The following is a 16,223-nucleotide window of genomic DNA, read 5'->3' as shown; positions in this document are numbered from 1 at the left end:
TATTTCAACACAGTGTGCAGATTTACAATGCCTGTATGGTAGGGACAAAGAACATACATGTTTTATGTTCTTTCTCACTGAGGCTAATCTAATTATGCGCTTGCGTATTGTTTGCAGATACTCCTGTTGCCGTATTTCTACGGAGAGGGAACTCATTATGGATACATTTGTAAAACTGATCACAAGGAATAACAAATCATGTCCATAGTCTTCTCCATGCTGTCTGACTGCGTTCTATGTACAGTTGAGCTCCACTGATCTTGATATCTGTGACACAAGAGAGAGCAGCTAGTGGAATAGATATGGTGAGCTATATAAAGAACAACTTTGAACATTTTAGATAAATGTAAAAAAAAAAAAAAAAAAAAAAAAAAAAAAAAAAAAAAAAAATGGCCTCACCAAACTTAATATTGATGAAATTTGTAGCTCACGTTTATCTGGGGGTTTGACACAAAATGAAGCAGTGTGTGTACAAGATTTTTATGTTATTAAATATTAGTCATTTTTTTCATACTTGTAGTTTTGATTCTGATCTGACTTTGATGTTCTAAGTTCTGGACATTTTATTCAACATCATCACCAGCAGCAGCAGCAACAACATGAAAAATGAGTGAAGAAGAGTATGATTATATCTTCAAACGTTATCATACTTTTATATTGCAGTGTTGCGTTGTCCATCCATCTCTAAAAAACCCCCCAAAAAACCCAAAAGCCCTGAAACTGTGAAAATGTTTTCTTTTTTTCATTTTCATTATCAGGCACCAGGAGATTCAACCGAATACCTGCTGCCTTATATTTCGCCTGCAAATGAGTTTCTCTGGCCTTGTTGCTTGGTAACAAGCAGGACACAGGCATGACCAAATGGAGCACATGCAGTCGGTATTAAAGGTGAAAGTTCTCCGGCTCCCTGCACACAAAAACAACAGCATATTTACTGTAATAACATCCAAACTAGATTTGCACACACTTCAATCAGCAAAAATTAACTTAATGTCTGTGTTGATGGAACATGGACGTGTAAAGGTTTAACAAGTTCCTGTCAGTGTTTACGGACTTGTTATTTTATCACAATTTTCACTCTCCATATTAAACAAGCTCTTAATTAGTTCCAAAGCAAAGCCAGGTTCTGTTTTTATCCCCCAATTACTTGTTTGATTTTCCTCATGTGATTTTTTTTTTCCTCTTGGTATTTGAAATATGACTTATGCCATGATGTCTGATGTGAAACTATGTTTCTGCAGAGGGTAAGGGAAGATAGAGTGACCTTGCCTGGCAAAGATGTCAGTCTGTTCCTCATCTTTGCACACATTGCTCATCAGCTAATCTAGTTTGTCACTGCTGAAATAGTAACACAACATGAAACCTCCCATTAGGACACTCCCAATACTGATTCACTCTTAATGACTGTTGGCGAGAAAGAACAAGACAAAACAGGAAAAGATATAAAAGGTGAAATATGTTACAAAAACCACAGATAGATAGATAGATAGATAGATAGATAGATAGATAGATAGATAGATAGATAGATAGATAGATAGATAGATAGATAGATAGATAGATAGATAGATAGATAGATAGATAGATAGATAGATAGATAGATAGATACATAGATAGATACATAGATACATAGATACATTGATAGATACATAGATAGACCGATTGAAATATAGATAGGAATAAAACAAAACAAATGTACAGTTTCCATAGTGTTTTGTTGAACTTCCTTCTTCTGTAGCCTAATGTTGTACTATAGTGCAGACTGTGAATCTCTGTAAGATTTTATTGTAGCTATTGCTGGGATAATTGAGTTTATATGAGCTCCCTTGCGGCTCTAAGAAATTATAATTTATAATACGAACTTACTGCAGTTTCATTGCCTGATATTTTTCTACATTTCCCGTTTACATTGCTATGTTCCCACTTTAAGAAGTTTTTGTGAGGCAAACTCATTTTTGAGGCTTTCATTATGACATACTGTCAATACGTCAAACTGATATAAACATCTCATAGAATGAGTTTGCAACTTTAAGAAGTATTACCACAGAGCAAAACATTCCAATCACCATAAGGCTGATGGTATTTTATCAAAAGTAACATTATATCACTGCCTTGACACAGATTTTAAAATGATATTTACAAGTGGAACTCAATGTTAAAATCTGCAACGTGTTTACCTTGTTTTACAGTGCGTGTAATATCCTATTACAAAGTGAAATAACATCACGTCTTCTTTACTTCAGTGAAAATCTTTTTACAGCCTAACTGACCCTCAAAGGTAATAATTGACCGACTGTAATATTGAGATATTTGACATGTAACTGCTCTGAATATGTGAATATGTACTTGTGCTTGTTCAAACAGAAGAGTTATATTAGCTTTTTTTTATGTGTCATGGATATATATTTTTATTTCTTGTTGCAACATATGCAAGCCATCATTCACAGATACAGAATTATGTTCCAAAAGCTTTGTTGGGTGTGTGTGAATGTGTATGAGCAGAAAAGGGGAGCGAGGAAGAAGGGCGGCAGTGGTAATAGATCAGGCACGTACAGCCCCACTGGTGTTTGTTTTAAATGAGAAAGTGTCTTCACAAGCACATTATCAGCCTGAGCTGCCAGAGACTGTTGGCCCTGCAGGAGAAATATTTCACAATTATGGACTTTTGTGCTTTTTCTATTACATGACCCTCACTGGACTGGAGAGAGCGCTTTATCTTTTTTATTGCCAATTATAGTTGTCCAAAAGCACACTGAGCTGAAATAAAGAGAGAATAATCAGTAAGAATGAGAAATTGAGTGAGGCTAACAGACAGAGAGACAGACAGGCAGATATACTAACCACACATTCACAGACTGCAGGGCAGGAAGCACAGGAGGCTGTAAGTCAGTGTTTATACTTACAGAGCACAGTGAGTACGATGTTGGCGCAGATGGAGGCCAAAAAGCCAATAAGCATCAGGAGAATAGTCTGACTCCTCAAACACTGAATACCCTGCCTCAGTCCCTGAGAGCCTGATTAGACACAAAACAGTCCACAGCATGGAAGCCGTCAATTCACTATTTTTAATCCTCTGGTGTAGTGTAGAGTGCAAAAGGAGATTGTAGAGCAAAAGCATTTGACCAGACTTTAGCCTCACAGCTTCTGCAATTTGCAAGAGACAACAAGTCTGTTTGTGTCTGTACTTATGCAAATATAGAAAAATACTGATGTCAAACTGTAAACATAGTTCATTTAAGGTCCTGCAAAAGGGCAATGCCTTGATTTAACACAAAATGATGAGTTTATTCACCATAACTTGAGAAAATTCTAATATAATATCATCTGAGGCTGTGGATGTCAGAAGGAAAAAGGACAAAAGTATTACCAGCAAAATATACTTTAAGTGCTCTCATTATGCAGCTCCTCATTGTGCCAAATGGTCCCATTAGAGTGTCATGTTACATTTACACCCCTAAATTATTCTCATCATCTGTCTATTAACATATATATTGTCAGTGGAGTGGTAGAAATTAAATAAATGTATTCAGGTAGTGTATTTTAATTCAAAGGTACTTTTCTTTCAGATTCATGTTACGTTATGCTTCTACAGTTCGGTCTTATAATAAGCCACTGAATTTATCTGACAGTAGTTATAATATATATTAAGCCCTAAAAACAGAGATCAGCATGTCAGATGTAAGCATTTATACATATGAAAATAAGCAAACCTCATGCATATATAGATATTCATGCATCAATGTATTTTCGATGACAGACAGTTTGTAATATGTACATTTAGTCTTTTTTTTTTACATTTATTTTTACATACAGATGAAGACCTCTACATTTAATTTAGCGGCTTTAGTCGTACTGTAGTTCCCCTGCTAAATAGATAGATAGATAGACAGACAGACAGACAGACAGACAGACAGACAGACAGATAGATAGATAGATAGATAGATAGATACATACATACATACATACATACATACATACATACATACATACATAGACAGATGTACTTCATTTATCCCAAACTGGGAAATTACAGAAGAGAAGAACTTTCAAAATCTGAATAAAGATTAATTGCTCTTTAAAAGGTCTGCAGATACAAGCACAGAGAAAAATGAATTAAAATAATCAGTTGTTGTCGATCAGTCATGAGACTAAGGTGTTGGACTGTCTGATGGCAGTGGTACAAGAACAACCATATTGTGAAAGAACTCACATGTATTTAAATATGTACAGTTTCTGAGCCCATCCATCTTCCTCTGGACACATTAAATTCCTCTCTGTCTGTCACAGCTACTCAGAAACCCCTGTTGCTGTGTTCAAGGATGGACTTGTTCTCTCCAGGTGTCAGCTCCTCTGTGAACTCCTGCAGGCTGGTGCAGTTTTCTCTGTCCTCCATGGCTGCAGTGTCCTTGTTAACACACTTTCTCACTTTGTCTCTCAACTTCCTCTGGTCCCTAAAGGCTTTAGTATCTCTCCTCCCAAGGAGCAATATTTCTCCTCGAAATTAAATTTGTCCCTGCTGGTTGATTTATCGAGGCCTGTCCCTCTGCCTATAACACTGCTGCAGAGTTTAGCAGATGTGTTCAAAGAGGAACTATGTAGTTAAACTCTGCTGCTCCTTCAAGTAAATAATTTCAGCTTTTTGTTTTGTGGAGAAAACAAGGCTCTGTCTCACTGGCAGCTTGCCCTTTAATGTATAATCCCAACTTTTCTCTTCCTCATTTGGAGTGAAGCAGATACTGGATGTGACAGATGTGTGACAGAGTTAGGACCACACAGCACATTATGCAGGATTGTGAGTCATGGTGCGAGAAAAAAGTTTTTCAAAAATAGCAAAGGGAAAAAAAGAATACCTTCGACGTCCTGACATTAATTTAAAAAAACCTACAATTTGACCCACAACAAGGCTGTGACAGGAAAGCAGCTGGGATGTGTGTGTGTGTGTGTGTACCGTTTGTGTTGGTTGATAGACCAAGCTTTGAATCATGTGCAAAACAGAAAACTCAGATGAGGTGAATTTATGGTGATGCTCAACCACAAAATTTAGCCTAAAAGTCATTAAAATGGACACGGAAATAAACTCTAAGTACTCTTCCTCTGTTTAATTAGTTTGGTTTGAATAACAAAACCTTGTGAAGAGAGCTGAGAGTTGCTGTGGGAGTAAGGTGCCAAGAATAAAATAATAAATGGGACATATACCAAAAAAAAAAAAAAAAAAAAAAAACAGATGACAGTCTGTTGAAGCAACAGAGTGGGCATCTGGTGTGTGTGTGGTGTGGAAGTGATATTGTTGCAGCTGCTTTACTGACGAAGTGAATACAAATAACTCCTGACAAACACACAAATCCACACACGAACACACCGTGCTGATCAGTGCTGAGTCATAGCTTTTAGCCCCAACCAGTTTTACTGCCAGAAAAAAAAGGTGACCGAGGGAACTTTGTTCATGTAACGCTAAATAAAGGCCCACCTGCATGCTCCAGTGAAGCCACTGTCAAATGTTTGCCTTTCTAATCCAGTGTGGCTGATCATCAATGGTTTGGCAACAAGATATTGCACCATCTGAGTTTACTTTGGTGATCATGAACGTCCCCACAGTCCAATCTGCCTGGTAGATTTGTGCAATCTGTACTTTCCATTCTCCTCTCTTTGGTACACAAACTGCTCCATAAAACACTAAGAGATGAAAACTGAAAAGCAATCAAACTCTATTACACAATAATCACAAATGTACGTCAAAGTGTGTCTATCTGTTAGCATGTACACCAGTGTTGTATACACACGTTTATCCTCCACTATCTGTCTCATCAGGGACCCAGAGCCAATCCTCTTCTGTGTGCTCATTAGAGATGGAACAACCAGGTCCAAATTGTCTGATCTTCTGGAATCATATGCCTCCAAGCTTATCAGTTCCTTTTATTGATGCCGCCATGTTGTTGTGACAGTTGGCATTGGAAAGCAGTGACATGGAAACGTGCAACAAGAAGGAGTCATGGTGGAGATGAAGAAATGGTACAAAGTGTGACTTCATTTCACAGCAACAGACAACAACAGGACTGTTTGAGTGTCAGTAGAATGATCGGATGCACTTTTTCTCCAAACAGAAAACGGTTCAAGTGCCAGTAAGGGAATCAATAAGGAATCATGGAGATAAGTAGGACTGATAGTGGCGTTATTATCAGTAGTATCACTGCTCTTGTCCTTCGCTCTCATTGGTCATTTAGTCTCTGCAGCGTCCTCTCAGGCTGCGGACAATAACAAAAGCTGTAACGCTGACACCAGTCTCCAGCATGACGGTGATGGCAATGTCACAATGTGAAAGTGAAAGTAATATCTAAAGCTTCAAGTACTTCCTTCACAGGATCCTGCAGATAGAGAGGAGTTCATCATTATAACAACTGCACTCTCAATGAGTGGCTTTTGTAGGAGATCAGAGGCCAGGTTTATTCGGTCAAGACAATTTGGTTCTTTAAAGGTGCATTTCCCAGGATAAAAAATGAGCTGAGGAGCTTTTTTTTTAATCAGGTTTCCAAGTGTCAGAGCAAAAAAACATAATAATATTATACAGCTCTGAAAAAAATAAGAGACCCCTGCAAAATTATCACTTTCTCTGATTTTCCCTTTTATAGGTATGTTTTTTTCCCATCCTATCCCCCAAATTCCTTTCAAATCCATGAAAAAATACCAGCATGTGTCCACGTGTACTGTGTGTAAACTGTATGATGTCTTATATTTGTGCTTTGCATTATCTTGTGTTCTTCACTGCAAATTTCGAAGAAAAGGGTTCAGTGGCGGCGCACCAGTTGCAGTGGCCCAATGTCTCTAATCATCGATTGAAATCTCATTTGATGTACTCTGTGCTGTATGTACACTGTGCTGTCAAAAGACAATAAAGAAATCTGTAATCTGTGTTTGAGTAAAATGAACATTTTTGGTTTTTTCTCTAAACTACCAATAGCATTTCTCCCAAATTCCAAATAAAAACATTGTATTGATATCTGTATATGTATATCTGTACACGACACATGGTCAAAATAACAAAAAGATGCAGATGTCAAATAATGAAAAGAATACAAGTTCATATTCATTTCTAAACAACACAATACTAATGTTGTAACTTGGGAAAAATTCAGACATCAGTATTTGGTGGAATAACCCTAATTTTCAATGACAGCTTTCACGTGTCTTGGCTCTCCTCCATTACTGCAGGATGACTTTATGCAGCTCCTGGCAGAGAAATTCAAGAAGCTCAGCAATGTTCCATGGTTTGTGACCCTCCAGAAGTTTTCAAAGTGGGTTCAGGTCTGGAGATTGGACTGGCCATGACAGGGTCTTCATCTGGTGGTCCATCATCCCCACTTTTATTGACCTAGCTGAGCCAAGGAGCATTGTCCTGATAGAAAAACCAGTCCTCAGAGTTTGGGAACATTGTCAGAGCAGAAGTTCAGCAGTTTTCAATAGTTATTTTGTGATTCCAGTTACTTTTGTGGTACTAATAGCACTGTTTTTGCCTATTGTAAGAAGATAGTGATGGCACAGAAGTGGTTTTTACTTCTCCTTCTTAAATAAGACATGGATCAGGTGTTTCTTAAGTAGAATAAGGTGTACTTGTGTTGGAATTCAACAGACACAGGAATGGAATGGTTGTCATACATGCAGACATGTTGATTTCAGAGGAAATTACAGTGGTCTCTGAAATTTTTCTAGAGCTGTTTATGAATTTCTTCCTCTGACTGAAAAAGAGGAGAAGGGCCGTTACGAGTTGATTTCACCAAAGCCATATGAAGTCAGAGAAGAGGCTTTTGATTTAAGACAAAACAAGAAGCAACAAGAAGAAAACAATGTAAAAGATGCAACAGGGTAAGAATGACATATCAAGACAAAATCGAGGAAACAGATACAAGACAAAAATGATGCAACAGGATGAAAATTGCAAAAACAATGTAAAGATGCATGGAGGTAAAAAAGTTAAGCAGAATAAATGTAACAGCACAGAAACGTTGCGAAAGAAACCAGATAAATCATTTTGATGGGGGAAGAGTCAGTAAAAACGTAGACATTATAGCAATTAATGAGACAATTAAACTTGGGTTGTGACTGGACTTAAAATTGCTTTTTTGGTCTAAAGCTGAAAAAGTTTTTGAAGCACTACTTTAAAGATTGTTCAACATAGTTCAAGCTCATTTACTCTAAAAGCTTGTGCAGGGAAACTAGATGAATTTGCTTTACAGAAATGAATCACTTGATGGACTAACTGAAATAAGTCTGGCTTTATAGAAGAGGCCTCTGCACCTCCTCTGCAACGCTGTCAGATTTAATAGATGTGTTTGTTTTGTTTTTGTTTTTCTTATGTTCTGAGGTATTTGTTCTAAAGTCTTAGAAGTTTAGCTGCAGTTAATTTCTTGAATGTACTAGAAAAAGAGGGCAGCAGTATAGTCCATGGGCCAGATGAGATGTCGGTACCACTCAAGGTGGCAAAGGTTACTTATACTTTTTGAAAAGATACATGTCTGTAGTCAACATTTTGGTATGATAACCTTTCTGGAGTCACAGCTAAATTACTGTTTTCAACTGTTAAAGTCCCCCACCCCCATTGAAAAAATGCATTTTTGACATTGGTGCCTATCTTGGTATTGGCCCTGATTAAGGACATGTTTCAATGTTTTATAGTAATTTGTTTGGTATCATTTTAAAGGGGACACTCTGGGCGTTCATTCGAGCTCTTTTGTGAATATTTTTGACAAGTACAGTAGACACTGGAGCTCTTCAAATTTTTAGTCACACAATTTTTCCTACCATTTTCACCTAAATCATCTCTTTTCTTTTAGTCCTGTGGCATCAGGAAGCATCAGAGATACAAAATACAAACACTGCAATACTGGCATGACTCTAAGGATTCAGGAAATGTATAATTTACCCATATTTTCCCACTGTGGGGGTGTGATTTTCAGCCGAATGTCAGGCAGACAGTTATTCTAATAAAGCAGAACAAACAGTAAGATGGGGCTTCCGATCCTGTCAACTGACATGGCGACTGCGTGTTAGTGACGCATGTAGCGTTGCATTGTGTAATAACAATGCGATATGTAATAATGTAATACTTTTTCACCTCATTGTGTAACAACACCACATTTTGTAATTAAATGCCCCATTTTTTAATAAAATTTTTGAATGCATTTTAGAACAAGAAAAGCACTCGGAGAGCGCAGACCTCCGCCAAGACAGATTGGGCCCCCCCCACGACAGATTGGGCCCCCCCCACCCACCCGATAACCACCAAAATGTAATCATTTGTTCCTTGTGCCAGTATCAACATTTCCTGAAAATTTCATGGAAATCTGGATCATGGAAATTTCATGGAATTTACCCATATTTTCTCACTGTGGGGGGGTGATTTTCAGCCGAATATCAGGCAGACAGTTATTCTAAGAAAGCAGAACAAACAGTAAGCAGACCAAAGTCAGTAAGATCACATTCATTTAATGCATTTGTTCAAATCAATGGCAATACGGGATAATCATTTATCTCAGTGAGGTTACAGCTATACAAGTAAGGATTCAGAACATAATATACAGTTTAATAATAATATATGCATATTATCTAATTCTGAGGGGGTTTCAGCCATATATAAGGCAGACATTTTAGCTAAGACCAAATATGATGAATGTAGAAGTCTTCTTAAGTTTTGAAGTAACTCATATACCAACTCAATACATATGTTATGTTTTGAGCATTTTGAATGTTCAGGTAGTTCAACATAGGCTACAATAGCCCATTTTATACTGTGGGCCAAAACTGGTGCTTGAACTTAGCCCAGGAGGGGTTTATTCTGTGCTGGGCTAGGCCAAACAAGGGTCAAACTTTGAAAATAAGCCCTCGCAACAAGCAGCCAGAATATATGGTGATGATTTACATCATTGGCCTGATATTGTCTCCAACAGTCTGTGTTAATGCTGCTGTGATGTTTTATTTGAGGGGGGGGGGGGGGGGGTGGTGATAAAGAAATGAACCAACTTCCTTCAAAATTCTCTCCAAGTCAAAGAACTTGTAGTTTTCCACTGTACGTGACAAACAGTATACACTCATCCTTAGAAAGAATGTCACCACCCTCCCTCTCCCATTTCTCCTTAATGTAAAATGACTTTCCTGATTTTCTACTTGAGAAACAATTTCTTATCATAGATATTGTTTTGGTGTTGCAGTCAGATTTACAAGCGGATATAAATAGTTTTTATCATGTGCTCCTGTAAGTGTACATCTTTTTTAAGTACTTCAAAATGGGGGCACATTTGGAGGAATCTGTACAAATCCTGGTGTTCCAGACTGGATTCTTCCTACATGGCCTGGAAGTCTTCAATGACCCCTTGTGTATCAGAGTGCAATAAGCATTTTGCCCACATCCTAAATCTTTTATCATTCAGATTGATGTCAAAAGAAAACCACCTCAATAATTTTGCCGTTGTCTGTATGTTTCACAACTTCTGCTTTCAGATCTTCAAAGATAATTTAATAAATGGATTCACTCTGTCTAGGAGGTGCTTGGTTAGTACATCATCTGATACTATAGCTTGGAGTAGGATCCAAGATATAGCCAATTCAAGTTCCTTCCACCAGGCAAAGTACCCAGGATTACAACAGCATATAAGAGGTTGTAGTTGGGCAGCATAGTAGTACTAATAAACATGAAAAGCCCCCATATTCCTTTTTGAGCTGTAGAGTTCTATACTTAATCCTTAGTTTCCTGCCGTTCCATATATACCTAGATATGAGCTTATCCCACTCAACAAAGTGTTAGTTTGTCACCTTCACAAGTAATGTCTGAAAGAGGTACAGTACCCTTGGCAGGATATTCATTTTAATGGATTCAACCCTTGATCTTAGATTTAAGAAAGGAATAACTTCCCATCTTCAACAAGTCTGTTAAAACCTCAGTCACAATGCCTCTTACGAACGATGAGTTCGTACGAATCTCCCGGTTGGTATGAGATCTGGCATTTGTAGACATTTGTGGAGGGATCAGTAGTTTCTTACGGCCGTCTTATGAAGCTGGTACAGCTGCCGTTCAAAACGCAAGATCAACTTGAGGCCTCCATCAGAAAATGTGTGATTTTGTGTCGTACATTTGTTACGTTCTTCGTAAGTGTGCCTTGGGACCTTCCTACATCAGACCTACGGCCACTTCATGAATTTTTTTTGTCATAAGGTGAATGTACGGCACTCCTATGTGAAACTCACGGTGCTCTCCAGGGGCTGGTAGGAAGATCTTATGCTGTTTCAGAATATTTAGATCGGTATATAAACAGTGGCCGTGTACTAAAAGTCCCGTGTCATGATTGTTGCATTCAAGATGGTAATAATGCTCACAACACTGAAACTTCTACAGGTGCAAAACAAAGAAAAGGAAGATCAAGTGGTTGTGGCCGCTATTTTGCTCCAACAGCAGCAGAAGAAGAGGAACATTCTAAAACACTTAATGTAAAAAAAGATTGAAGTCGCTTAATGCCCTAGAACAGTGATCAATCATCACCAAAGTTTGTGTGGATATCTGTAGTCGTGTCCACTTTCACCTCTGCATCAAAAACTTAACATAGTTTAATCTAATGCTGCATTTCCACTACGTGGAACCACCATGACCCGACTCGGCTAGGCTCGGCTCGGGTACCAGGTAATATTCCTGGAGACCGTTTCCTTTACAGAATACTACCCACTTTACAGTACCTGGACATCATAGTGATGCGGCATGTTACTTCCGTGTCGTCTGCTCAGAGAGTTGCTGATAAACTTGCTTCTTGTGTGTTGTCCCATCAAACTCATGCTGAATTTTTACGTCGGCCACCAAAGACTGAATCTCCTCAGCCGCCCATGGTGTAGTTTTGCAGGCTGTCATCATGTGGATTAACCTACTGCTGTATTTACTTTAAACTTCCACATGTGTTTTTGTAAAAGGGTGGGCCACAGAGACAACTTGGGAGACTTTAACAGTTGAAACAGTAATTTAGCTGTGACTCCAGAACAGTGACGTGCAGTGGGGTTCATGGCTGGGGAGGCACTGACTCTTTCAGAGCCAGATCTACAAATATATGGTGGCCTGAGAAACTGGAATAGAGAGAGTGAGCAAAAGGAATAGCCTGGGTATATGGGCTGTGCATCAAGTCAGCATAGGTAGACTGGCAGGAACTCAACAGGAAACCTTCAAAAAGAGCCATTTCAAACTAAAAATAAAAAAAGTTTATGGTCTTACCTTTATTTGTACATGAAATCCATCCATTCTCAGCTCAGAAATGTAATCCTCCATTTTTGATGAGGTGAATTAAAATGTATAAAAAAGAACGAAGAAGATTATAAGCGCATGAATCTGTGACTCACTGGCACCATCTATCATGAGGCAGGGGTACTGTTGCCTCCCCTAGTGACTTTTTCACTGCGGTTTTATGATTAATCTGCGAGCCTAAACACATTACAGAAATACATTCCATACGTTATGCAGATTATGGAAGGATAGCGCATATAATCAGAGTGTTTGAAAGCATTTTACACTGCGATATACAGAGGGACCAGCGACGCAATATTTCATCAGGTACCAGCAGAGTTCATGAGGGGAGTAGACAGTTCTCCTGGAGGCACAGCACAGCGCTGCCTCACGGCACATCTCCTCCCTGTATTTGAACGGAGCATGCGGAAATTCTGCTATTCTAATTGACAAAAAAAAATAATAAGAACAGTATGGATTCGAAACGGAAAATGAGTTTATAGGACATACCAGCTGACAACTATCAACATTTATTATATTTTATAGGTTAACTTTTTTTTCTTTTCAAGATTGTCAAGGGAGGCTCTGCCTCCCCTGCCTCCTCTGACTGCACGTCACTGCTTCCAGAAAGGTTATCATACCAAAATGTTGACTACAGACATGTATCTTTTCAAAAAGTATAAGCAACCTTTGCCACCTTGAGTGGTACCGACGTCTCATCTGGCCCATGGACTAGTAGTGCAGTTCCAGTGGGTGTAATACAAATCACTAGAATGATCTGACAAATTCAAGGAGTCTTGACCATCCCTTAGGAGCAAGTTGAGTTAACCTGTAAAGACCTGGTTGTAAGGGGCCAAAGTATACCCCCTGGCCTGAATATACCCCTACAGGCCAAAGTATAACCCCCAATTCAGATTATACCCCTACAGGCCAAAGTATACCCCCAGTCCAGATTATACCCCTACAAATCAAGGTATACCCCCAATTCAGATTATACCCCTACAGGCCAAAGTATACCCCGAGTCCAGATTATACCCCTACAGGCTAAAGTATACCCCCAGTCCAGATTATACCCCTACAGGCCAAAGCATACCCCCTGTATAGAATATACCCCTACAGGCTAACGTATACCCCCAGTTCCAGATTATACCTCTACAGGCCAAAATATACCCCCAGTCCACATTATACCCCTACAGGCCAAAGTATACCCCCAGCCCAGATTATACCCCTACAGGCCAAAGTATACCCCCAGTCCGATTATACCCTACAGGCCAAAGCATACCCCCTGTATAGAATATACCCCTACAGGCTAAAGTATACCCCCAGTCCAGATTATACCCCTACAGGGCCAAAGCATACCCCAAGTCCAGATTATACCCCTACAGGCCAAAGTATACCCCCAGTCCAGATTATACCCCTACAGGCCAAAGTATACCCCCAGTCCACATTATACCCCTACAGGCCAAAGTATACCCCCCGTCCAGATTATACCCCTACAGGCCAAAGAATACCCCCAGTCCAGATTATACCCCTACAGGCCAAAGCATACCCCCTGTCCACATTACACCCCTACAGGCCAATGTATACCCCCAGTCCAGAATATACCCCTACAGGCCAAAGTATAGCCCCAGTCCCAGAATATACCCCTACAGGCCAAAGTATACCCCCAGTCCAGATTATACCCCTACAGGCTAAAGTATACCCCCAGTCCAGAATATACCCCTACAAGCCAAGGTATACCCCCAGTCCAGATTATACCACTACAGGCCAAAGTATACCCCCAGTCCAGAATATAATAAGGTTTTTCTGATTGAAGTAATAAAAGTAAGTTTCAAAATTTGAGTCAGTTAACTTCTCACTTATCTTACCTAAAAAAGATGAACCCCAATAAAAAGTTGAAAAAGGAAGTAATTCTTGTGATAATCACTCAACACTATTGATACCATGGGGGTATAATCTATAATGGCATAATGGTATATAAAGGGTATAATCTAATAATGTTGTAGAAAATGACAATGTTTCCACTTTAATTACAGAGCCTCTGAACATCCAAATGGGTCATATCTGATGACCATGAAAAGATGATAAACTGCATTTTACACAGTTTTTGCAAGTATTTCAACGTACTAATAGGTTGGTGGCTTAGAGGTTATTAAACAGTTTGAGATAATAATAATAATAATAATAATAATAATTAATAATAATAATAATAATAATAATAATAATAATAATAATAATAAACACCTATAAGTCACCAAAAGCATCTACTGATCTAAAATGATAAATAGCGTTTGAACCACTGATTCTATCAATACATGTGAATATTCAGGTAAAGTGTAGTTTCTCAGCTTTTCATCATCAGCAGATATGATCCATTTGGACGTTCAGAGGCTCTGTAGTGGAATGTGGAAACACTGTTATTTCTGCAACATTGATTCACAAATAAAACCCATGGAGTTTGATAAGAGACAGTAGTTGTAGATAATAGTTTTGATATAGAGATATATTTAGCTGAAAAATCACCTTTTTTTCAGTTTGGTCTATTTTGATATAATACACTTAAAAATGTACACCAGGCTTTTATGAACATCTACATAATCAGTCAATTAAATACAGAAAAATACCTGATTTTCACTGAAAATGCAAAACACAGTGTATAAATGGTAATACATCACTAAGGAAAGGTTAAATGTAGAGAAAAAGTCATGTGGAAATCCACACAAAACAGCCTTTAAGGGTTAAGCACCATATCATACAGTTTTAACAGACTTATTATATATAACAGACTCATATAAGATTCACATAAATCTAAAATCCACAGGCCAAAGTAGACCCCACACATCTTACCCACAATCTTTCAGATTAAGAGTTGGAAGGACAGATTTACCATGATGAATCACACACGATATAATATGGATAAAATGCCATCAGGTCTGTTGCCTGGTGTAAATGCGACATCCAGTGTCATGGTTTATTTCAGGCACGTTTATGTGTTGAGCACAGCATTACAATAAAGCTTATCATTATAAAATCAACTGACATCCAGCCAGGATCCACCCCGTGTAGGACCAAAACTGACCCACACAGTAAAAGTTTGCCCAAACTTTAAAGAGTGTTCCCAGGTGTGACCTTCCTGAGCCAAAGTGTGTCCATGGAGGTAAAACCTGTCAGCATGTATGTACACCTGCAGACTTCTGATATTTCTCCACTGACAACGCCTCTCCTTGACAAAAGAGTCATGTAGAAAAGCATGAAGCATGGAAATAAATCAACATGGTTATAAGTCTTTTACTAAACATATGCTATGGGTATTTAGGTTATAATACTGACTTTAATTAAATTTGAGGTTGTTCAGGATTCACTCTACAGTTTGCAATATTCATCTGCAACAATTCAATCAGACACAGGACACACGGCACCTTTTCCAGCAGTGATTACCGCTGCTGATTAATGCAAATCTCCCCCTAAAGAGGTAACTATTAAAACTGAGACACTATCTTATCAAGTGTAGGAAACACACAGGTAGTAAAACCACTATGAATCTAAATTAAAAATCTCAGTCTGATGCTCACACACCCACTGATAATGTCTGCAATGAGGATTTCAGAACACTGGGAGTCACAGTCATGTCATTTACAAAAGATGTTGATAACTATACTGAAAAAGTGTAACACATTTATGATCACTGCAGATTTTTTTTTTAGCCTGTTTTATATTACAGTGTGTAAAATGTGCTTTAATCAATGTATGGCCCAGTTCACATTAGAACCAATGTAAGAATGCCCTAAAAATAAGTATATATGGTAAATTTCAACCAACAGATGTATTTAAGATGTATAAATATCTTACATGACACTAACAGATTAATGATTAATCTTTATTTAATGTATCACAGAGCAGGGAGAGTCTGTATGTAAGACTTCCACAATTTGTTTATGGAGGAAAAAGCATCTATAATCACACAATATCATGTCCTATT

Source organism: Sphaeramia orbicularis, chromosome 16 (assembly GCF_902148855.1).
Source record: "Sphaeramia orbicularis chromosome 16, fSphaOr1.1, whole genome shotgun sequence".
NCBI lineage: Eukaryota > Metazoa > Chordata > Actinopteri > Kurtiformes > Apogonidae > Sphaeramia > Sphaeramia orbicularis.
Note: the sequence above shows the minus strand (reverse complement) of the source record.